Below are 25,184 nucleotides of genomic sequence, written 5' to 3'. Positions count from 1 at the left end.
CTAGTTTAGGGCACATTCTCCACTTTACCCTGTAGGGTGAAGCCAATGTAACTGCTGGTCAGATCCTTCTCCATCTTCTCATGGCAAGTGGCCAACTGCGTATCCATTTCTGGAGGTAGTTCAGTATTGTGCACAGCAAACTGAGCTCCCTAACACTGAGCTTATATTCTGTGCAGATGATATGGGCTCCAGAACCAGACAGAGCTGAGTGGGAGCCTCAGAGCCACCAGGACCCAAATGCATGACCTAAGGCCAATCACTTTGTCTCTCTGAGCCTCAGGTTCCTTCCATACATCATCTTCCATGCTCTTTCCTCTTTTAGCTCGATGTAGACAAGCTCGGTGACTTTGAAAGTCATTCTAAGGAGACATAAAGGGGCTTGCATTCCTGAAACCCTGCTTGGAATATCCAATTTTTGCTTCACATCATATGTGAGCTATAACACCCATTTGACTTTGCTTGATACAAGCTAGCATTACCTTAACTAATGCGCTTATTCTTTTCCCCATTGTACTGATGAGGAAACTATGGCTTAAAGAGATTAAGTTGCTTGCCTAGCAACACATAACTATTAAGTGGTGGCTCTTAATTATGCATCCAGTCTGACTCCAGAGTCCCTGGTCTTAAACACCACACTGTTCTGATGCTCATTAATGATAGTGTCAATCTTACAGGGTGGTTGTGTGGATTAAATGAACTAATGGTCATCAAGTCCCTGGCACAATGCCTGCCATATAGAAGCACATAGTAAACACAAGATGCTGATGTAGGATGATGTTCCCATGTAATATGTAATATGACATGATGTGTCCCCTGAGGTCTAGAATTGGGGGGGGGGTGAGGACAAGTAGCCTCAGAAAAATTTCTGATGCCTTTCTGTGTTGAGAGTATTTTAGATGATACCAACAGCCCTAAGAAATTTGCCAAGTGCTTCTTTCTCATACATGATTTCATTTTATTTTCACAGGCAACCTATGAGATGTGGAGGGTAGGTCACGTTGCCCCAAACCATGAATGCAGATTAGGCATGGTTAGGGTCAGAGCCTAGAATAGGACCAGTGTCTCCCATTTCCCTCACAGTTTCTTAGTCCTAAAAGGACTTGAAACAGGGAACTAGACCAGGGTGAGCCAATCTTGTTATGGCCTAGATCCACCTGTCTGATAGAAATATTATGCAAGCCACAAACGTAACTGTAAATTTCCTAGTGCTTTATTTTTAAAAGGTGGGGAGTAACTGGGTGAAATTAATATAACAATACACTGTAGGATGCCTGGGTGATGCAATCAGTTAAGTGTCCAACTCTTGGTTTCAGCTCAGGTCGTGATCTCAGGGTTGTAAGATCAAGCTAGGCTTTGCACTCAGTGAGAAGTCTGCTTAAGGCTTTCTCTCCCTCTGCCCCTCCCCCTCAAAAACAAATAAATAAATATTGAAAAAAAACAAACAATACACTTATTTGGAGTGCCTGGCTGGCTCAGTCACTGAAGCATGTGACTCTTGATCTTGGGATGGTGAGTTCGAGCCCCACGTTGGGCTAGAGATTACTTTAAAGCAAGCAAACAAAAAACAATATACTTTATTCAACCTATTTCAGTTTCAACATGCAATTAATGTTAAGATATTAATGAGATCTTTTATTTTTTTCTATAAAGTCTTCAATGGGTATCCCTGGGTGGCACAGCAGTTTGGCGCCTGCCTTTGGCCCAGGGAGTGATCCTGGAGACCCGGGATCGAATCCCACGTCGGGCTCCCGGTGCATGGAGCCTGCTTCTCCCTCTGCCTGTGTCTCTGCCTCTCTCTCTCTCTCTGTGTGTGACTATCATAAATAAATTAAAAATTAAAAAAAAATAAAGTCTTCATCTGGGTATGTATTTTACAGTTATAGCACATCTCAATTTAGACTGGCCACATTTCAAGTGCTCAATAAGCTACCATGGCTAGTGCTATAGGTTTAGAATTAATTCCTTCCCTGAAGTTGTCTTATGGTAAAGCCCTAGAAAGCCTCCTAAGGAAAATTGTAAAATTTAGTCTTTACTCATCAAAAGTCTAATTATATGCCTTTAAATAGGAAATACTGTCTGAAACAGAAGCAGTCTGTTTTAGAAGATTACAGACTTGCTTAAGTTTTGAAGATCAGAAATATATTCAGCATTAAGGAACCTCGTGTATGAGGTGGTCTCCGTATTGAATAAGACTATTTGCAGAACTCACAATGGAGAATGATGGCAGGGCAGGATGACCTTCATAAATATCAGCTTAGGTGATTTTAATGAATAATACAAATGAGAGAAACAGAGAAATGTGTGAGAAGCTGAACCATATAATAGGGCTTTTGATCTTTTTTAAAATTAACAATTTATTAGAGAGAATGAGCAAGAGTAGAGGCAGAGGGAGAGGGACAAGCAGACCCCTCACTCACTGGGGAGCCCAATGTGGGGCTTGATCTCAGGACCCTGAGATCATGACCTGAGCCGAAGGCAGATGCTTAACTGACTGAGCCACCTAGGTGCCCCTAGGGCTTTTATTCTTTAATTATTTAGTGTTTTTCCACATTCTCTCTACCTACTATTTCTTAGCCACTTTTGGAAACACACAATTACACACAGGTTTCCTACATGCCAATAATGGCAAGGAGTGATCATTGGGTTTTTTTGGATGCAATGAGGCACCTGACGAGGGGTGCCATTATGGAACTCTGCTTCTCACATTTTCATTTTAAGTATTGGCTAGAATTAGTAGCTAAAACAGTCGTGGTTTACTGTGTTTATATGCGTATCAAGAAAACAAAAGACCCAGTTTCAAGGTCCTTTTAGGCTACCTGACTTACAATGGTTTTTATCAGAGTCATAGCACCTAAACTCTCCCAAAGCCTGACCTGGTAATCTTAGAATATGGTTTTACCACAATGCCTCACTTATCCAGCATTGCTGAAGATGAAGTTTTCCATATATACAAATTATCCAGATAATTGAAGTGTGCCAATAAATTCCAGCATATACAAGAATTTTTGAGGGAAGTCTTTCTAAAATATGGCCTGCATTCCCCCCACACACACTTTCTTAAACAGACTATTCAGAACATATTTAATTCTTGCTTCATGACTTAGGGTCATTGTTTACACCTACTGGGGTATGCACATTTAGAAATTACTGAGTCGGGGATCCCTGGGTGGCTCAGCAGTTTAGCACCTGCCTTCGGCCCAGGGCATGATCCTGGAGACCCGGGATCAAGTCCCACATCGGGCTCCCTGCATGGAGCCTGCTTCTCCCTCTGCCTGTGTCTCTGCCTCTCTCTCTCTCTCTGTCTCTCTCTGTGTCTCTCAATAAATAAATAAAATCTTTTAAAAAAAGAAATTACTGAGTCATATGGTGTTGTTAGCACATATAATTATTTCAGTCTGATGATATTTTATTTACATAAGCATTTTGAAAGCATTTTCATGTGTCCAGTCACCTCATTATGTAAGTGCATCCCATTTTACAGATAAGTAAACTGAGCCTTAGAGAAGTGAAAAGACTTGTCCATCAAGTCTCTAGCTATTAGATTTCTATATAGCTCTAGATAAAGATGTATTAACTTTGGTACTCCTTTCTTTTTTGCTTCCCATAGCTTAGACTCCTGCTTTTTGCTAACTCATGAATATTTATTGTTCCCAAGTTCCTGATTCATTTTGTACCTAATTATCTGAGAAAAGGTTTGAGGATCTGTCCTCCCTCTCTAGAATCACGTGACAGGTTTTTGCCACTTGGAACATTTTCACACACTCCAAAGTCTGGCATTCTGTTCTAAACAGCTGAGGCTGTGAAATGTCTGATCATTGGCAGGAGACACTAAACTCTCTCTCCTCCCAGAAGACTCTTTAGGCCTGAATGACATAATCCATGTAAAAAGCTTGACCAAAGAGAGGGAAATACCTGACAGGTGGCAAATAAATGTGTACAGAGCTGGGGGGGGCCTGTACCCCACACTCAATGCCTCAGGTAACCACAGTGTAATGACAAACCCACAGGAGATAAGTCCTACTGCCTGTTGGCCACTGAGCCGCACAATAAACTGCGTCAGGAGTAACCATAGGCTAGAGTAAGCATCAAACTCACATCTTTAAGTGCCAAATTTCCCTCACTGGGTACTACTGATTAGAGGAATGAGGAAGAAGGTGCATTTCAGCACATCTAAGGTGCCAGTAATTTTAAGATATACTATTACTTCATGTACCATCGAGAAACAAAAACATCCCCAGCTACACTATGACATAATACTTCCTGAGCACTTAAACAATTTGTATTTTATGTTTATTGAATGACCCATTTTAACTTCATTGATGTGAATTTTTTAATGTACTATTCTAGAACACAGTAAAAAGCAGAGCCTGAGACCTCTGAATCAATTTTCAACTTGAAATCAAAGATACCCAGGACGCCTGGGTGGCTCAGTGGTAGAGCATCTGCCTCTGGCTCAGGCTGTGATCCTAGGGTCCTGGGATTGAGTCCCACTTCGGGCTCCTCGTAAGGAGCCTGCTTTTCCCTCTGCTTATGTCTCTGACTCTTTGTGTCTCTCATGAATAAATAAATAAAATTCTAAAACAAAAAGAAATCAAAGATACCTATGCCTTTCCACAGAATATCATCCTCTGTGTCATGAAAAGAGTTGTTGACACAGCCTGACATAAAAGTGGGCTCCACTATCACGTCTAGGGCTTTCTTCCAAACTGTTGATGCTCATTCTACAATTTTAGACACTTGTGTGCTTTCTAATTTGTACTTGGAGGAAGCACAGAAGGCTTTCAGTCTAAGTCTGCATGAAAGGCAGACAGTGCCCGTTGCTCGACTGACAACAATGATGGGCACCACCGAAATATATCTGGATATCAGAGGTGCTAAAATGTGAAGAAAGTTATCTCCTAGAACTGATGAATGAGCAAGTCTGGCCTATGTAGATCTCTATAGACTTGCTGTCAAAATCTCAGAGTAATTGGGGGGGGGTGCCTTTTAAAAATAGTAAGTAGGTATAATTGGACATGTCTTCATGAGGTCTACATAGTTTTTTATTTTGTTTTGACTTCGTTGAAAGCTTGTGGACACAAGCATGAGAAACAGGCTTTCTCTTGAGAGGAATGAGAAACATGGTTAAAACTTAGCAGTTTTTCCCTAAATTGCTAAGTAATACCCCCAGCCTGTAATACACAGCTGACCCCTGAACAACAACACAGGTTTCAATTGCACGGCTCAGCTTATACGTAGATAAATAAATAAATACAGGCCAGTACTGTAAATACAGGCCAGTACTGTAAATGTATTTCAATAATAAATACAGGCCAGTACTGTAAATGTATTTTCTCTTCCTTATGATTTTATTAATTACATTTTCTCTTCTTTTGCTGACTTTACTGTGAGAACACAGTCTATGATACATATTACATACTTATAAAACACGTGTTTTTTTTTTTTACTGTTTATGGTTATTGGCAAAGTTTTTGGTCAATAGTATGTTATTAGTACTTAAATTTTTAGGTAATCAAAAGTTGTATGTCGATTTTCAACCCCACAGACCCTTGCCCTTGTGTTGCTCAAGGGTCAACTCCACATCACACAACATTTCAGTCTAATTTTATTCTGGTCAATAAATATTGCTCTCCCATTTTGCAAGGATTTGGCAACATTCATCATTTCTGAGATATGGTGAAAGAAGGGATTGATATTTTAAATAGCCTGTTTAAAAAAAATTGTGCATTTTTACAAAATGTCTTCTAAGAACTCAAACTTTGATATCTTGATATAAGGTTATGGTAACAATGAAAGGTTCAGAGGTGAAGGCTCTAGATACACAGGAAAATTTTTTTCAGTCGAAATTCCATAAAAATGTATGTCACTTACCCTGTCACTGTGTGCCTGACACCCAGCTTTAGCTAAGAACAAACCATTTTCAAGTCTCAGGAGCCAGGCGCCCAATAAATCTCCCATTTAATTTTGATTTGTCATTAAACTTTAACATTATCAGGTTTCTCTCATGGACATACATGCTTCATCTTCTGAAAGGAAGAAATCAGAAGCCTGAGATGGGTAAGAGAGGGCACAAGGAAATGAAAGGATCAAATGGAAACCAAGAATGTGCTCCCTTCCTACTAAAAACAGGAGCCTGTTTTAGTGGGCTGTCAAATTGAACTGCTGATTTAAAGGGATACGTAGCACTGGAAGGCAAACTCAGAACAGATTTTTCCAGAGCACACATGGTTAATCTTCACCTAGGGATGGAAACTGGGGCAAGGGAGACAGAGGCAGCCGCCTGGCCTTTGAAGTGCTGCAGAGGCCAGTCCATTACAGTCAGAAGCAAACACCCCTTCCTTCAGGTGCCGATTGGAGTTTATTAGCTGTGATTTTTATGAGATACTGAAAGAAGCTGAAATACTGCTGTGTAGCCACAGAAATGTCAAGTGTGAGAGCCAAGAGTCATTACCAGTTGTTGAGAAGTTGACAATGGGGGCTTCCTGAAAGATCCCTGCAGTCTGTGTAGAACCGTAACACAGAAGCCATTTTGCCTCTACAAATGGAAAGGCTTTGCTTTTAGAAGTCATGAATTATATTTTTCGAGATATTGCACATTATCCCTCCCTAGTGAGTCCATGGCCCCCAAAGTACTTTCAGGACCTCATGGGGAGAAGGTGACATTTAAAGAGGTTAGTTTTCTAGAGGCAGCTTTTGTGCCCACTGTGGAAAGAAGGAAGTGAGAGTTTCATGACAAAGACATTTAATTAAAAAAAAAAAAGAAGTTTAATTTTGTCCCATAGGCTTTAGACTGAATTTCTAACAAGGGAGAAACCATTTATGGTCTTGGAAGGTCTATAGCACATGAACTGATTTTTCATCTACTGCCTTTTCTCAACAAGGGCATTCATGTTACAGGTGACATGACAAAGTAGGTCACTGTTAAGCAGTATCAGGAATGGCCGGAGCATGGTACACAATGATTGGACCATGCCCATCGTCTCTAACACAAACCTTGAATTCACTTCCTTAGGAGAGGAAGGTATGGCCCCTGGAAGAAAACAGATCCAGATGTGAATGTTGTCTCTACTTCATACTGGATAAAATATGATGACAGATTTTCATATGCTATAGGGCCCTATCAGTTAGCCATTGCTGCATAACAAACCACACACAAACTCAAGGGTTTAAGACAACAAGAATTTATTATCACTCAGCCATCCACAGATTGACTGGGATTTGCCTTATTAGGTGGGCCAGCTTTGGGCTGGGGAGATCTGCTTCTCACTGCAGGTCTATGAGTTGCCTGAGGTGGTTCTGCCCCATGTGCCCAGCACCCCCCTTTAACCAGCTGGCCAGCCAAGGTGCATTCTCCCCAGCTCAGGGAAGAGGAGCAAGAGAAAACATGGAAACCTGTGAGGCCTACTAAGGCCCAGGCTCAGAACCCATTCATACCACTCCTGCTGACAGCCCATTGGTCAAAGCAAGGCCCATGGTTAAGCCCAAAGTTAAGGAGCCTTTAGAAGAACCAAAAAGTCACATGACAAAAGCTGTAACTACAAAGGAAAGGTGAAAAACTGGGGCCAAGATAGGAACCTACCCTAAAGGCCAACTCTCTATTTATTAGTTTTCTTTTTCAAAATTATCACAGCTGTTTTTACTCATTTATATTTCACATAAAATTTAAAATAATTAAATTATCAGTAATGTCCCATGGGAATTTTGATTGGGATTGTGTTAAAGTTACCAATTAATTTGGGTAGAACTAATATTTTTTTAGTATTAAGTCTTCTGTCCAAGAACATAGTATGTCTGTATAATTCAGTCAGGTCTTATTTTATATCCCACGGTAAAAATCGTGTATTATTTCAAATAAGTCCTCTACACTTCTGAATGAGAGTATTTCCAGGCATTGACCAGTATGACCTTAAGTTCCCTTCTGGCCACAGAGTATTAGTTCCTGGCCACTGATATTTTTGTATTACCAACACAAAGTATTTAAAACTCATTCCCTCTCATGACCATTCTAGATGATGAACTTCAGGTCTATTCTCTTTGAAATATACACAAACAGGGATCCCTGGGTGGCGCAGCGGTTTGGCGCCTGCCTTTGGCCCAGGGCGTGATCCTGGAGACCCGGGATCGAATCCCACATCAGGCTCCCGGTGCATGGAGCCTGCTTCTCCCTCTGCCTGTGTTGCTGCCTCTCTCTCTCTCTCTCTGTGATTATCATGAATAAATAAATAAATAAAATCTAAAAAAAAAAAAAAGAAATATACACAAACAAATAAGCCTTTCTTTATTCAACTGACAACTACCCATTTCAGAAGAACCAAATATCATCCATTTTAAAAACAAAGAAAATATGAAGACATAATTTGATCTTAACATCTTATTTGCAGAGCATCTTGGAGTTTACAAAGCACTTTCCATATGGCATCTAATTTGGTCCCCATTATAACCCTATAAAGGAAGCAGAGTGGATAAACACTATCCTGATTTTTCAAGCAAAGACAAAGAGACCCAGAGAAATTAAATGACCTGGCCTGGGTCTCAAGGCCAATGATAAAGAATTCAACATTTGGCTTATAGTTCTCTACTCTCTCTTCCTTTTCTCCTAGGCTTTACTGAGTTCCTCTTTGTCCTTGATCCTTGGCGCTCAACCCTTCCACTCTGAGGACAAATCTAGAACAGAACCGAACCCCCACAGCAGACCCAAATTTTCAGTTTACACATAGAATTTTTGGCTCTGGAACAATTCTTACTCCATGTTTGAAAAGGAGGCAATGGAGTCTGGAAGAAATAACTCAGACTTTGGAGCTAGAAAGATTTGTTTTCAACTCCCCAGTCCAGCCACTATTGAGTAGCTTTGAGGCCTTGGGCAAGTTGCACAAGCATTTGAGCCTCAGTTTCTTCATTTTTAAAAAGGGATGAAAATACTTACTTTGCAAAAATATGGTAAGAAATAGAGCTTATGTAAATCGAGTACCCAACATGCAGGAGGTAGTCAGCAAATGCTGAAGATGCAGCATAGTAATTGGATCCAAATACACACGGGTATCACTAAGGAATCTCAGCAGCAGGTTTTTTTTCTTTAAGAAGAGATTTACACCTTATAAGCCCTAATAAAAGAAATCTGGACTCTTTCAGATAGTGTGGATAGGAAAATGGATTTGAAATAAGATATATCAACCAGGATTCTACCAAAAGTTTGCTACCTTTTCCAAATTCAGTTGACTTAGGTCCAAAATTTCCAAATAAAATATCCATATTCATATTACAGATGTTACCATGTAATAACAAAATGGTCTAACAATTTTCTCAAATAGTTGAATGTCTTCGACAATGTGATTTGTTCCATGGAGACTAACAGTACACATGGGTACAATCATGCCACCATAAGTGGAGGTTTGGGTAGGAGCAGTCAAGGGGGTTTCATTGCACTTTGCCTCGAGCCACCTAGAAAGTATGCCACTGCAAAACCTGTTTCTTAAATGCACATACCCCTCCCCACCCCGTCTCCACCAGACCTTCCCAGAGAAAACCAGACCGGCAGTTTAACTGGCTGCCAAGCAGATAAAACATTCACAAGAATGATGAGTTTCTGGTTGTCACAGCTGGCCAGACATTTATGCATCATGCTGGCATTCCTTATATCTAAATCAGCACTGTCCAAAAAAATACCATACAGGCCACATAGATAATTTAGAGTTTTCTAGTTAACCACATGGTAAGAGGTAAAAAGGAACAGGTAAAAATCACCTTAATAATGTAACCTATTGAGAAGCCCAGGTGGCTCGGCGGTTCAGCGCCGCCCTTGGCCCAGGGCCTGATCCTGGAGACCCAGGTTCGAGTCCCGCGTCGGGCTCCCTGCATGGAGCCTGCTTCTCCCTCTGCCTGTGTCTCTGCCTCTCTGTGTGTGTGTGTGTGTGTGTGTGTGTGTGTGTGTGTCTCATGAATAAATAAATTTTAAAAATCTTTTAAAAAAATGAAAAGAAAAAAGCTTGAATTATCTTTAAAATAATAATAATAATGTAACTTATTTAACCCAATATATCTAACATATCATTTCAACATGAAATCAATACTTATAAGTTATTAATCAGATAGATATCCTACATTATTTTTTCATACTAAGTCCGTGCAATCCAGTGTGTGTTTTGTTCTCATGGCGTATCTCAGTTTGGACTAATCACATTTCAAGTGCTCAAAGCCACCTATGGCTGCTGCATTTGACACAATACCAACTGAATTGACCACTTCTATATGGAACAAGGTAACACATAGCATTCCTCCAGTCTCCTGGCATGAAAATTCTATACCAAGGTAGATAGAGGTACAGAACTTCAGCAAGTTCTTTGGCACACAGAACTACTATCTTTTTGTTAATTTGAAAAGGAGGGGAGGGGGATCGAGCCTTCTCAAATTGCAAATGTGTCATTCAACATATTTTAGGGTTTTTCATGCACGCAATGGATTTTCCTCCAATTGGAAAATTTTGAAAAAAAAATTCAGGGGACAGAACAAGTGTAACATATCTACATATTTTCAACCTACTTAGGGGCTTTCATATGTCTGAAAAATCCCAACTATTTCCATGACAACAGACATTATAATGACATCTACTTCTTGACAGGAAGTGAATTTATAAACCCTGGATTTATTATCTATGTATCATTTTTTAGAAATGCATCAGAATAAGACAGACATACCATACTTTTATGAAATAATTCACATAGTTGGCTGTCAGTAGAATCGGGAACTTTGTAAAATACAGTGCTTTATATTCATAACACTATCGTCTCACTAACTGTTCCTCACACACAGTTGGATTCTGACAAATGAATAGCAGATATCTGTCACAAATCACATGCCATTTCTCACCTTTGCATTTTAGTGGTTTCACTGAATTACTTGTGTTTGGGGGCAGGCAACATAAATTGCACAGAATTAAAACAGTCAGGAAAACACCCTGATCAGATAGCCACCTGCAGGGCTACCATGTACAGTTGCAGAGGTTGTTTACCACAAAGGTGAATACTTGATTGAAGGGGCAAAAAGGGTCTGAAATCCAACTCTGATCTGCACACCAAGCCATGCACCCTGATACAGGCTGCTCTGTCTGGAGCAAGGCATGCCTTTTTCTAAATCACAGAGACAGCATATGGGCTAGGAGCAGTTTTGGCCACCCACCCCCTTAGTGGCCTGTCTGGTAAATATCAGAGGTAAGTCACTGAAGTGAGAAAAATCCAGGTCACTTCTTGCAAAAAGAAACAAAAGAAAATGCTTTCCACATATTTTGAGACATAAATAAGGAACTGGTTCGAATGAAGGCAAAAGCAGCATTAAAATAATCCAAAAGCTTTAAGATGGACCAAATCCCCATAAAGCAGAACTCCATTCTATAACATCTTTGCATCCGTGTTCACACAGACTGACGTGGACACAGCCTGTATTGGGAGCTCTGTCAGGAGGGAGGCCCCATAGGGCCTTTCTGACTGTTGTCCCTTCCCCAAAACGCTAGCTCCCAGAATCTTGTCGGTATGGTTCACTTCAAAATGCACATAGTAGGGGCTCAGTAAACATTCATCCACCAATTCGGCAACCAACAAGGTTCTTACTTTCTTCTGAAATGGTTTACGCTATTCACAGACAGCCCTAAGTGTTCATGTTGTAAGATTTTTAAGGTGTGATAATCGTATTGTTGTTATTTTTTTAACAGAATCCTCATCTCTTAGGGATACATACTGAAACACTTATTATTTGTAGATGAAGTGATGTGATGTCTTGGATTGCTTCAAAATACTTCAGCGGGGGGCTGGCTGGGGACAGAGGTGAAGCAAGATATGCCATGAGTTGAAAATTGCTGAAGCAATTTGGGATTTCTGATCTCTATCAGGCATTCCTTTGATACTCTCATTCAATTAATCACCAAATGTCTTCTCCAGCGATATCCTCCCTACTACCTCCTGATTGGTGCCTCCTAGTCCCTACTTTGGGATCTTCTCCTGGACTTCACAGCAATCCCCCTAACCAGCCCCACACCTTATGAAGAACATTTCCAGAAATACCTTGTTACTCAGGGCTTTTGGTAGGCAATTCACTAGTGACAGCCCCTGCCAACCCCAACTATTATCTTGTGGCTGGAGGCACAGCCTCCCAGCTGATACCTGATGGTTAAACCATATCCCCTGGGTACCTGGGATCCCTCCCAGTCTCAAGTCAGGTGCAGGAGCGGCCCCAGTGGCCAGCCCTTTGGTTACACACTAGTGACTTTTCTGAGGGTTGATATTTCTTGATGAAGCAACAGTCTTAGACTGTCTTATAGGGTAACAAGGATTTATCCTACCTAGTATGGAATTTCTATTCAAAAATATTTATATTGTACACATTTAAGTAGACTAAATTCAAGATACATTCATTTAATTGCAAATAATAATAGAATGAATTTTGAATTTATTTTGTATAGATTTTGATCAAAAGATTCACTCCAAAATTTCAAAAAATACACACAAAACATGAAATCCTAATGCTTCAGTCTTTCCAAAACTTACTCTAAAATGTATTGCCTAGGAATGCCTCACTGGCTCAGTCGGTAGGAGTGCACAAACTCTTGACCTTGGGGTTGTGAGTTTGAGCCCCATGTTGGGTATAGAGATACTCAAAAAATAAAATTTTTTAAAAAGCAAAATTTATTGTCTATCCCCATTGAAGATGTAAGTACCAGGTGGTGGCTAAAATATAAGAATTATCTTACTCTCCTTTATATTTTATGACTTTTCCCCTCAAGGGAAAAAAATCAGGGAAATCTATACATTAAGGGTGAGCCAACAACATTCTGATTGAAAAACATGAGTAAAGCAACGAGATCTTGAAAAAACATTTAAAGTGAGCTTTGAATGAATTCTTAAAGTGCTAAAGGCTTGAAGGAAGCAGAACAAAGTATCACTTTGTGATCTGATAATGAGGGGGATTATAATTAGAAACAAAAACGATGGTAGGTATACAATCTTGGAATTCAGAAGGGGAGAAATAAAATGATTATCACATAGAATTGCTGAAAAGCAAGAGCAAAAGAACAGGCAAATAGTGTTTCCTAAATATTTGTTTCCTGAGGAAATGTGCTGGAAGGTAGAGACAGGCTGACAGACTATTCAGATGTTCAATAAATGTGGGAAAGGTAGCTGTTGATTGCTTTATATTGCCAATCGTGTTTAATAGGGCTTTATAATGTGATCTCAGTGAGGTCATTTTCAACTGAGTTGGAAAACGCTAATGCCAATCAGAATACTAAAAGATAAGTAAGGACCTGCTGGCCTGTTGGGAGAGATTATGACTGAATTTGATGCTGAGAAGCATATTTAAGTCCATGGGGAAAGTCAGACACAACAGAGAAAATTTTCTAAGAGAAAGACATCAAGGAATTGTCCATATTTTAATTCCTCCACAGTACTGAAGTGTCAATAATGTAGCTCCTTCACTTGTCTCATTTGCTGGGATGACTTTAAGTGGATTGGGAGAGAAGCTAGGGATTGCGGAAATGCCAAATTCTTGACCAGGAAGCTATATTTCTATCAGATTACATTAGATTCCAACTAGAAATTTCTCAACCTTTGGTTTTTGATCAGAAGTCAGCAAACTTTCCGTAAAGGGTTAGTGTGCTAGATAGAATAATGGCCCACAAAAATGTCCACATCCTAATTCTCAGAACCTATGAATATGTTACCCTACATGGTAGAAAAGACTTTGAAGATGCGATTAAATTAAGGATCTTTGGTGTGTGTGTGTGGTGGGGGAGGTTGGAGGGGTATCCTGGACTATCTGATTAGGCCTAATCTAATCACATGGGTCCTTAAAATCAGAAAAGTTTTCCTAGCAGTGGTCAGATGGAGATGTGACTATGGAAGAAAGGCACACAGAGATGCAACATTGCTGGCTTTGAGGACAGAGGAAGGAGCCAGGAGCCAAGGAATGCAGGCAGCCTCTAGAAGCTGGAAGAGGCAAGGAAATGGATTTTCCCTTAGAGGTGTCAGAAGAGAATATCAACCCTGCCAATTCCTTGATTTTGACAGGTGTGAGACCCTGTCAGACTTCTGACCTACAGAACTATAAAATAAATTCGTGTTGTTTTAAGCCACTATATTAGTGGTAATTTGTCATGGCACCAGTAGCCAGGTAGTAAATGTTTTGGGCTTTATGGGCTATAGAGTCTTGGCCATAATCAGTCAACTTTGCTGCTGTAGCACACAAGTAGCCATATGTAAATGAATGGGTATGGCTATGTGCCAATAAAACTTTATTTACAAAAACAGATTGTGGGGCTTTAGTTTGCTAGCTCCTGTTCTAGATGTCTAGGAGACATTAGCAGCCACCTTTCTGTGTCCTATGGGTCATTGCTCATGCATGGAAACCTTGCTCATAAATGGGGGGATCTACATATACCCAAGAACAGAACAAAAGTTTGATACAATCCTTAAAAAATGAAGTTATCTTTTAGAAGCAGTTTTAAAATAAAATTCAAAACCAGAATCTGTCTAACTTAATAGGTTCTCTTACTATTTTCACAGTAACACAATCCAAGTCAACTAAGGCTAAAAGTACACATCCTTATAAGTCAGCAATTCCAATTGCTGAGTATAGGAAGTAGAGTATAGGAAGTATATAGGAGTATAGGAGTATATAGGAGTATAGGAAGTAGAAATGTGTGCATCAGAGGCATGTGCCAAAATGTTCATAGTGGAACGATTGGTATTAGTGGCCCCAAATTATAAACAACTCACAGAAACATCAAAAATGAAATTGATAAATTATAGCATATTCTTACAATGGGACAGACCTAAAAAACGAATGAACTACAGCTACATGCATCAACATGAATATACCTCACCAACAAAATTTAGCTGAAACAAGTCAGACACAAAAGAGTACAGACTATATTATTCTATTTATATGAACCGTATGATCCAGCAATTCTACTTCTGAGTATATACCCAGAAGAATTAAAGGCAGGGCTCAAACCAATTCTTTTATACTGATCTTTATAGCAGCATTAATCACCATCACTAAGAAGTGGAAGCAGTCCAAATGTCCATCAACAGATGAATGGATAAACAAAATGTGGTCTCTCCATGGAATAGAATATTATCCAGACTTTAAAAGGAAGGAAATTCCTCAAAATGCTGCAACATGGATGAACCTCCAGGACATCATGTTAAGTGAAATAAGCCAATTACAAAAAGACAGATACTGTATGATTCCACTTAATATGAAGTACTCAGAGTAGTCAAAATCATAAAGACAGAAGATTGAACAGTGGTTACCAGGGGCTAGGAGGAGAGAAGAATGGGGAGTTATTGTTTAACAGATATAGAGTTTCAATTTTACAAGATGAAAATAGTTCTAGGGATAGAACGGTGGTAATGGTTGCATAACAATGAGAATGTATTTAATATCACTGAACTGTATACTTAAAAATGATTAACGTTGTAAATTTTATGTTATATAAATTTTACCACAATAAAAAAAGAGTACAGACTATATTGTTCTATCTACATCAAGTTTAAAAACAGGCAAGCCTAAGATAGAATGTTTAAGGTTGTGATATATAAAAAGTCAAAGTATAAAGAATACAAAGGAAAAAAGTAGGATAGTGACTTCTTTGTGAGGAAGGAGGGACATACCAAGAGCTTTCTGAAATATTATAAATGCTCTATTTCTTCACCTGGGTTGTGGTTCATGTGTATTCATTTCATGATAATTGATTAAGCTATGCATTCTTGTTTTATGCCCTTTTCTATGTGGATGTGTTGTATTTCACAATTTAAACATTTTAAAAGAAAAGGATTGAATTGTACACAGCAGAAAGTTCAGGCAATGTTACTTGGATTTACAGCACTAGAGACTATGGTCAGAGCAAATGTTTGAATGTTGAGCACTTTCAGTACCAAGTTAGGTTTCTAAGTACATCACTTCCTACTGTGCTGCGGGGACACAGGAACTTAAACACATAGTTAGGGGGTGGGACAGTAGGGGAATACACATGGTACAACTAATGGAAAGCAAATTGACAGTATCTATCGAAATTTCAATGTATTTATCCATTGACCAAATAATTTCACTTCTGGAATTTAGTCTATGGATACACTCTCACAGATATAAAATAAAATGTATACAACTCCTTCATTGCAGTATTGCTTATAACAGCAAAAAGATTAGGACAATCCCATGACAATTAATAGGAAACTGGCTAAATAAACTCCAAGAGAACCATGCAAGGAATACTATGCAAATGTAAAAAAAAAAAAGAATGAGTAAGATCTCTCCGTGCAGATCTGGTACTAACTCCAGAATGCATGCCTCTGGGGTAGAGGGCCACATATATGCTATCTTTTGTGTAAGAAAAAGAATATGTTTTTATATTTTCTTGCATTGTATTAGAGAATATATAAGAAATTAATAAAAGTGATTACCTCTAAAGGATAAAGGAACAGGTAACAGGAACATAGGGAAGAAATAGAAGTGAGACCTCTCAACATAGATTTTTATGTTATTCTGATTTGCAAATCATATGAATGTATTACCTATTTATAAAACAAAATTAAATAGTAAAGAACAAAAAAGAAAAAAGAAAAATACATTTTCTACCAACAAGGGCTCAAGATTACTTTCCAATGTCATTTGAAAGACAACCCCCCCCCAAAAAGAAAGACAATCCAAAGGGATGACAAAAAATTGGTGCGATGGATGAACAAATAAATGTCATTGTGTTGATTTGAGCTTTGCGTTAAGTTGGACAACTTTGAATCGGATTGCCTAGGACAGAAGGACAGGCAAATGATACATAACATAGAGGTGAGGATAGAAGACTCACTGGAAAAAGTCTTCTGTTCTGTGTATCTGTATTTGGTGCCCATCTGTTGAGGAAACCCTATCTAATTCAATGTTATTGAAAAATGCCCAGCAACTTTAAGAAAAGTTTTTCTTCTAGAGAGATATTCTTAAAGTGTTAGCATAAGTGCCTCACTGAAAACTCAGCATCTATGATAAAAGTCATCAAATAAGAAAAGCGAAAGAAATGCATATGTACATAAAGGATGAGTAAATGAGTGAATAAATAGAAGCCACCCTTGCCTGCCATGCATGGTACTTGCTGGTCTGTAGCATTGCTCTAGGCTGTTAGCATTATTTCAGTTCATTTTCCAATTCAATCTGGATCCATTTCATTGAAAATCTGTATAATTTGCTTGAAAATCAGAAGAGTGCTGCTACCCCTACGAACTAGCAATTGTGCTAGTAGGTATTTATCCAAAGAATACAAAAATAGTGATTCGAAGGGGCATCTGCAACCCAATGTTTATAGCATTGTCCACAGTAGCCAAAATATGGAAAGAGCCCAGATATCCATCGACAGATGAATGGATAAAGAAGATGTAGCATATATGTACAATGGAATATCACTCAGCCATCAGAAAGAATCTTACCGGGGATCCCTGGGTGGCGCAGCGGTTTGGCGCCTGCCTTTGGCCCAGGGCACGATCCTGGAGACCCGGGATCGAATCCCACATTGGGCTCCTGGTGCATGGAGCCTGCTTCTCCCTCTGCCTGTGTCTCTGCCTCTCTCTCTCTCTCTCTCTCTCTCTCTCTCCTCTCTCTCTCTGTGACTATCATAAATAAATAAAAATTTAAAAAAAAAAGAAAGAATCTTACCATTTGCAGTGACGTGGCTGGAACTAGAGGGTATTATGCTAAGCGAAATAAGTCAGTCAGAGAAAGACAAATACCATATGATTTCACTCATATGTAAAATTTAAGAAACATAACTGATGAACATAAGGGAAGGGAAGAAAATAAAATAAGATAAAAACAAAGAGGAGGCAAGCCATAAGAGACCCTTAACTATAGGGAACTAACTGAAGGTTGCTGGAGGGGAGCAGGTGGGAGGATGGGGTAACTGGGTGTGGGGATCAAGGAGGACACTTGTTGTAAGTGATGAATCACTAAGTCCTATGCCTGAAACTAATAATACACTATATGTTAACTAACTACAATTTAAATAAAATCTTGAAAGAAAAAAGAGTTCCTGCCTTTTCTAAACCCCCACCTCCACCCCACCTCCCACCACCAAGAATAGGAAGGAAATAAAAGCTTTTCAGCGTTCACTTGAATCCTGATGCTTGACATTTGTAAATTACATAATAAAAAAGAGAGATTTATTTTGCAAATAGGGATCTTGCCATCCTGTCTACACTCCCCACTTCATTAACTCCCAAGTTTCAAGAGTAGAAAGCACAGTGAATTTTAAAATGAGAGGAAACAGCCAAAAAAGGTTTAGAAGTCTGTGATAGTACAGTTGTGCTTCCTTTGCTTTTAAATGGTTACTACTGCCTTTGTATATTGGATGCATTAACACTAATTTCATTACTAGAAAATCCATTACTAGCCCCTAATTCTCTGAAAGGAGAATTTCTCCTTAAAATTAAGGAAGAAGCTATCATCTTTAAACCACACAGATTACATCTTTCCTAAGTAAACAATAAAGCATATGACTAATCATATTAATGGATCCAACCATTTCTCTTCTGGTGACTTTTGGTAAAGTTTGCCACCAGCTTCATTAATTTAAATTATAAAGGGGCCTTTTAATAGTTTTGGATTTTGTTGTTTTACAAAGAATGAGGCCACCAGGCTTCTTGACTTGTAGGCAGAGTTATCTACTCAGGTTGGGGGCTTCCTGTACCTTTCCACTAGGAATATTCATGCTATAGACTAAATTTTCCCCTCTCAAAATGACAAACTCTACTGCTGACAGGTAATTTTTGTAGGGGTGACTAAGACAAAAGTGACCAGAACACTTGGCCTGAATTGTATTGATTTTGAGGTCAGCAGGATTAAAATATGCAGACCCTTATTGCCAAATGCAGATTGATTTCTCTCTTATATTTCCTTTGACTTATTTCACTAATAAGCAACCTCAGGTGGCCTTAGGCAGTGAAAAATCCCAGGTATCTGTCACAAGAGAACTTTATTCCAGTATTTATTCTATAGCTGCTCTCTCAAGTTGGTCTAATTCTCCTTAACAGCCTTATTTGGATTCCTCCCACTTCCCTTGTCCCTGAATTCTTCATCTTGTAATGACCAATTCAGTAAATTCCCCTATAAAGTACTTTGAGCTACTTAAAAGATAATGCCTCTTATAAGCTGAATTAAGTCCACCCAAAATTTAAATGCTGAAATCCTAACCCCCAGTAGCTCAGAAAATGACTCTGTATTTGGAGACAGGGCATTTAAAGAGGTGATTAAGTTAAAATGAGGCCATTAGGGTGTATTCTAATATGACTTTTGTCCTTATAAGCAGAGATTACAACACACAGAGTGACATCAGGGATGTATGTGCACAGGGAAGAGACCATAGGAGGACATAACAAGAAGGTGGCCATCTGTTAAGCCTCAGAAGAAACCCATACCTTGATCTTGTTCTTCTAGCCTCCAGAACTATGAGACTATAAACTTGAGTTACCCAGGGTGTGGTATTCTGTTATGGAGGCCCTAGCAAGCTAACAGGATTCCTTTGAGTCATTCCCTACACAAAGCCACTCTCTCTGTCTTCCAGTTCTGGCCAATTGTGTTAATACTTTGAATATTTCACTCCTCCAAGTACCCATGACCTTTGCCATCAATGTGGCTTTGCAGCTCCGCAAGAGGGGAAGTACATGTTCCTACCCATTGATGTTGGTCTTGGCAGTATGATTTGCTTCACCAATAGAATATAGGCAAAAGGGATGGGATGCCAATTCTAGGCCCTAAGAGATGTCATATGTTTCTGCTTGCCTCTTTTGTAAATCTGTCATCAAAAATGGAAAAACACGCCTCAGGTAGCCCATTAGTACAAAGAGGATGAGACACATGTGCACCAGTACTGGAGCCAAACTATTCACAGACCCAAACTTGTCTAGGTCTGCACTCTGAAGAAGAATTGTCCAACTGAGCCCAAGCTAGACCAGCCAATCCTCATTCAACTTACACATCTGTGAGAATGAGAATAAACACTTATTGTAAGCAACCAAAGAGTTGGAGAACATATAAGAGGATATTATTGAGGTATTAGGTAAGTAATACAAACTCTAAGGTCTGAACATAATAGGATCCTACTTTAGGAAGATCTAAGTATACAAAATCCAGATGTAAAACTTATACATGCAGAGGTCCATGGCTGGCTCAGTCATTAGTGCATGTGACTCTTGATCTTGGGGTCATGACTTCAAGCCCCATGTGGGCATGAAGCCCTCTTAAAATAAAAAAAATAATTAAAAAAAAATAACTACACAGGCACATACAGAATAAGGAAGATTGTTCATTTGCTATAAAGGCTCCTTCACTAGCAAACATTATTTCTTCATTTGCAATATTACTTGATTTTTACACTGTATAGGGGTTTTGGGGGGGGGGTAGATTTTTATTGAGATAGCTGCAGATGCAGTAAGAGGATTAGTTTTGTTTTGCTTTATTTTGTTCTGTTTTGCTTCACCCAGATGGGGTAGGGGCCATCCTGGGATCAAGAGATGTGACAAAAACAAGCGGAGAGAGGAAGTAGGTGAGCAATTGATATTGTAATCTGACTTTAAGGACAAGTATAAATAAGAAGACGGTTGAAGCCCACAGCTCTGCCCAAGTTGGAAGGCCAGCCCCGTACATGGTGGTTCTCATCCCAGCAGCGCCTCCCAGGCCTGCTCCTGCCTCAACAAAGGGCTCAGAGTCCTGTGCCCAGGGGCCAGGGGCAGGAGAGCTTAGTTCTATCTCTGGCTCTCTCAGTGCTCTGAGTGGTTTTGCTCTGCTCTCTCTAGCTGTCTTCCCCATGAAGTCCCATCTTTCTGACCTGACTGTCATCATGGGGAGGGGGCATGGCCTACACCTCCCACAGAACCCACCTTCCTTCTCTCTAGGTAAGACGCCTTCAGTAAGCCATGGCTAATCACGATTCTCTCCCCTCACATTTGTGCTTTGGTCTCTTATTCCCAAGGGGCTTCAATACACCTTACCTAGTACGAGCCTTACAACCTTCCTTTTCCATGTGGAGGAAGCAGGTGGCCAGACTGGGTTTGGAGCCATGTGACTGTCACCTGAGGGTATCAGGGTTTGTCCACATTAGTGGGGAGCTCCGTACAAGCTAAGCGAGGAGCCAGGCTGCAGGAGACAAAGAAGAGTGCATGTTTATCAGCAAAAGGGGACCAGAAACAAAAATTAAAGCCGGGAAAGAGACCTGGAGTCATGGGGCATGAAATAATAGGTAGTGGATTTTGATTAAGAGGAAAATAGACTCAGATTTGGTTTTGGAGAGCTAAATTATTTTGCTGGATGGGAAAACAATGCCAACTATAACACGACGGTGTTTGAAATACCGGCACGTGAAGGACCAAGAACAGGCAGGCTCAGAGATGACCCCACACGACCCAGCCTTCCGACGGGGAAAATGATGTTCAGCAGACACACACACACACACACACACACAGCTTTACACAAACCAAGTTCTCTTCTCTCTCCAGGTGTCAGACTTACCTTTCCTTTCTTTTTTTTTTAAGATTTATTTATTTATTCATGATAGAGACACAGAGAGAGGCAGAGACACAGGCAGAGGGAAAAGCAGGCTCCATGCAGGGAGCCCGATGCGGGACTTGATCCCGGGACTCCAGGATCACGCCCCGGGCTGAAGGCAGGTGCCAAACCGCTGAGCCACCCGGGGATCCCCTAGAAGGGGCTTTAATCATGCTGTTTTCAGCTGCTAGAATTTCTCAAAATCTAGAATTTTATGAGCAGAACAATTTCAGAGAAAGAGGAAAAGAGAACAAGGTGAAATCTCTCTTGCCAGGACAGCCAGCAGCTTTCCTTGCTGTCCTTTGCATTTGTGGCCTCTCTGTGCCAGGTCCACATCCGGGCTCCTGGGAGATTGCTCGACGTCAGCCCCTGCCCACCTCGGCCCCTCGCAGGTGACTCCTCTCATGCTCTTCATCCCTACGATTATGCCTGCCCAATTTCTGAACCAGACCAGCAGTGTGTCGGGTGGGACATGACACAGGATCTCCCGTCCGAGCTCCTTGTGTTCCCAAGGGCGTCGCTCAGCCACCAAGTTGAGTCACAGCACTCCCCAGTCATCCTCTCCGTGACCCCCTCCCACACTGGCCTCAGCCCTAGGATCAGACTTTGGGGTCTGCTTCTCTGCCTGGCTCTCGTGCCTTCCGCCGAACATACAGCTCCACCACCTGGTCCCACTCACTAAAGAATTTCCCACCAGTCTGTGATGACCACGTTGCTGTCTGCATGGGACAGAGCTGGTTTCTCAGTCACGGACATTCCGCCTTACAGGGAATGCCCCCAAACGTGGCAAGAGCATTTCATAAGTTGCAGACTACCACCATCCTCGACTACCTCCTTCACTCCTTCTATCAGTTGGTTCCTTGGTAGAGACTCATAGTGAAAACTGGATGTCCAATGCTCTGGTACTATGTGTCGAATAGGCTATCTTTCACTGAATTGTTTTTATTCCTTTATCAAAAATCATTTGGCCACACTTGTGCGGGTCTCTCTCTGGTTTCTCTATTCTCTTCCAATGATTGAAGTCTAACCCTCTGTTGGTACCAACCTGTCTTGATTTCTGTAGCTACGAAGTGAGCCTTAATATTGATTATATGGATTCTTTCTGGTTTTTTTCCTCCTTTCTCAAAACTGTTTTAACAATTTTAGGTTCCCTTCTTTTCCATATAAATTTTAGAATAAGCCTTTCTAGGGCCATAACAATTGCTCAGATGTTTATCAGAATTCCATTAAACCTACAGATCCACTTATAAAGAATTGACATTTTACCATGTTGAATATTCGAACTCATGAATGTGCTGTGCTTTTTTTTAAAGAAACGTTGACCTCTTAATTACCATTTTTAAAAAAGATTTTATTTATTTATTCATGAGAGACACAGAGAGAGAGAGAGAGAGAGAGGTAGAGGCACAGGCAGAGGGAGAAGCAAGCTCCATGCAGGGAGCCCGACATAGGACTCGATCCCAGGACTCCAGGATCACACCCCGGGCTGCAGGCGGCGCCAAACTGCTGTGCCACCAGGGCTGCCCTGTGCTATGCTTTTGGTTTATTTAAGGTTTCTTTGATTTCTTCATCAGCACTTTGTAATTTTCAGCATACAGAGTCTATAAATTAGACTCATAATAAAGATTTAATTTTTTTGGAGTGACCATAAAGTGTTTTTAATTTGTTTCCTCATGTTCATTGTTAGTATATAGAAAAGCAATAGATTTTTACATGTTGATCTTGTTTCCAGGAACTGTGTTGAACTTATTAGTTAGTTCTAGGAGGTTTTTGTAGATTCTCTGGAATTTTCTATGTAGGCAACCATACCGTCTGTAAACTGGGACAGTTAATTTCCTCCTTTCCAATATGTGCGCCTTTTATTTGTTTTCTTCTTTTCTTATTGCAGTGGCTCAAACTTCTGGTGCTTTTTTGAATAAGAGTGGTGAAAGCAGACATGACTGCCTTGTTCTGATCATCAGGAAAAAGTATACAGTCTTTCTCTATCAAGTATGATGTTAGCTGTGGTTTCTTTTCGTACATGCCCTATATTAGGTTGAGGGAATTCCCTTGTATTCTTTTTACCACCTTTCAGAGATCTTTGGCCACCTCTTGTTCCAGGGTTTATAGTTGTCCTTATCAGGAAGGCACAAGAAGATATGTGTCTATATTATCTTGTCTGAACGAGAAGTGCTCCTTGTATTTTGCATCTATATATGTTGCATAATTTGCCACTCCCCACTGTTAAAGAATAGACAGTTGAACAATTCTACTTTTCCTTAAATTGTGGGAATCTGTGGTGGTAGCCTGCAGGAGGAACAGCTAGCCTAAAGAAGAGATATCACAATGAAGTCAGCAATTTTGTCAATACATTAAAGGCCCCTAGGGAGGCTAGTAATTGGATTTTGTTTGTAGGTATAGATGATAAGATAAATGGAAAAAGAAACCTATATGTTGTGGGAAAGATGCCACTAATTCAAACCACCAGCTTCTCATCCTTGAGAATTTGGGTAGTTAAATCAATGAAAGAGGACTCAAAACCCTAGTATCACAATACTCACATTATCTTGTGCCATGACCCTGATGGAATATAACAAGAGTCACTTTTCTTTAAGTAGCTAAAGGAATATTCTCTAAAAAGCGGGCCTAAATGGAACATGAGAAGCATTTTATCCTCTTTTAAGAAGCTCTCTTCATTTCTCAGCAAGCTTTGAAAAATGCTATTTAGAAACAACTATATTTATGTGGTATTTGACACATTTTGTCTTTCCCTCTTTTCTTACTATTAAGCAGTAAGGAAATAAGCTGGAGTACTTTCACCTTGACTTCTATAGCATGCTAGCTAACTTTTGTGCCTGGAGCAACCTGTAGCCAACTCCTATCTCATGAGCATCATCACTACATATCTAGGTGTGATGGGCTTGGACATGCACTGGCCCAGATTTCCCTTCAAGAGGATCTGCTTGCTGGGAGTATGTTTGACTGACAGCCTCAAACTGTTGCACCTCTAAATTCACCATTGTATTTAAGCCAAGGCCACACATCCTCTGGGCTGCACCCAGCCAAGACTAAGCAGGGCAAGGATACTAGAAAACACTATTTCTGCCTAGTGCAATATTCCTACACTGAGCAGTATGTGCTCAAAACATCCCATCAAACTGGCCAAGATTTTCTTAGGACCATGCTATGGTCTGAAGGTCTTCCTATTCAATCTTCTATCCTCCCCCTCTCTCCTTACAAAGGTGTCAAATCTGTATTTTGGCCTAAAAGCTCTTTCCATGTTTCCTTCCCCTTTATATCTCAAATAAATTTCTTCAGATAAATCTCTTGCACATCTAATCCCATCTTAGCATATGCTTCTCAGAAGACCCAAACTGACATTAAGATTATTCTGACCAGTGGGATCCCTGGGTGGCGCAGTGGTTTGGCGCCTGCCTTTGGCCCAGGGCGCGATCCTGGATATCCGGGATCGAATCCCACGTCGGGCTCCCGGTGCATGGAGCCTGCTTCTCCCTCTGCCTCTCTCTCTCTCTCTCTCTGTGTGTGACTATCCTAAATAAATAAAAATTAAAAAAAAAAAAAAGATTATTCTGACCAGCATATAAAGTTGAAGAATTTGCAGTTCCAGAAAAGATAAA

General features: G+C 40.1%; 1 protein-coding gene across 12 annotated transcripts in view; it reads right to left on the bottom strand.

The window, feature by feature from the left end:
* Positions 1-25,184, bottom strand: part of RAI2 (retinoic acid induced 2) — a 388,421-nt gene that overhangs the window by 252,825 nt on the left and 110,412 nt on the right. For 9 of the 12 annotated variants that reach the window (XM_072817163.1, XM_072817152.1, XM_072817168.1 and 6 more), the window contains one exon: positions 21,015-21,159. The exons of the other annotated variants lie outside the window; for them this stretch is intronic. The gene's annotated coding sequence lies outside the window, so the exon portion shown is untranslated. The remainder of the gene's footprint in view (positions 1-21,014; positions 21,160-25,184) is intronic. 12 annotated transcript variants of the gene reach the window in all.

Source organism: Canis lupus, chromosome X, assembly GCF_048164855.1.
Source record: "Canis lupus baileyi chromosome X, mCanLup2.hap1, whole genome shotgun sequence".
Classification (NCBI taxonomy): Eukaryota; Metazoa; Chordata; class Mammalia; order Carnivora; family Canidae; genus Canis; species Canis lupus.
The sequence above is the reverse complement of the archived record's forward strand: the minus strand, read 5'-3'. Positions and strand labels throughout refer to the sequence as shown.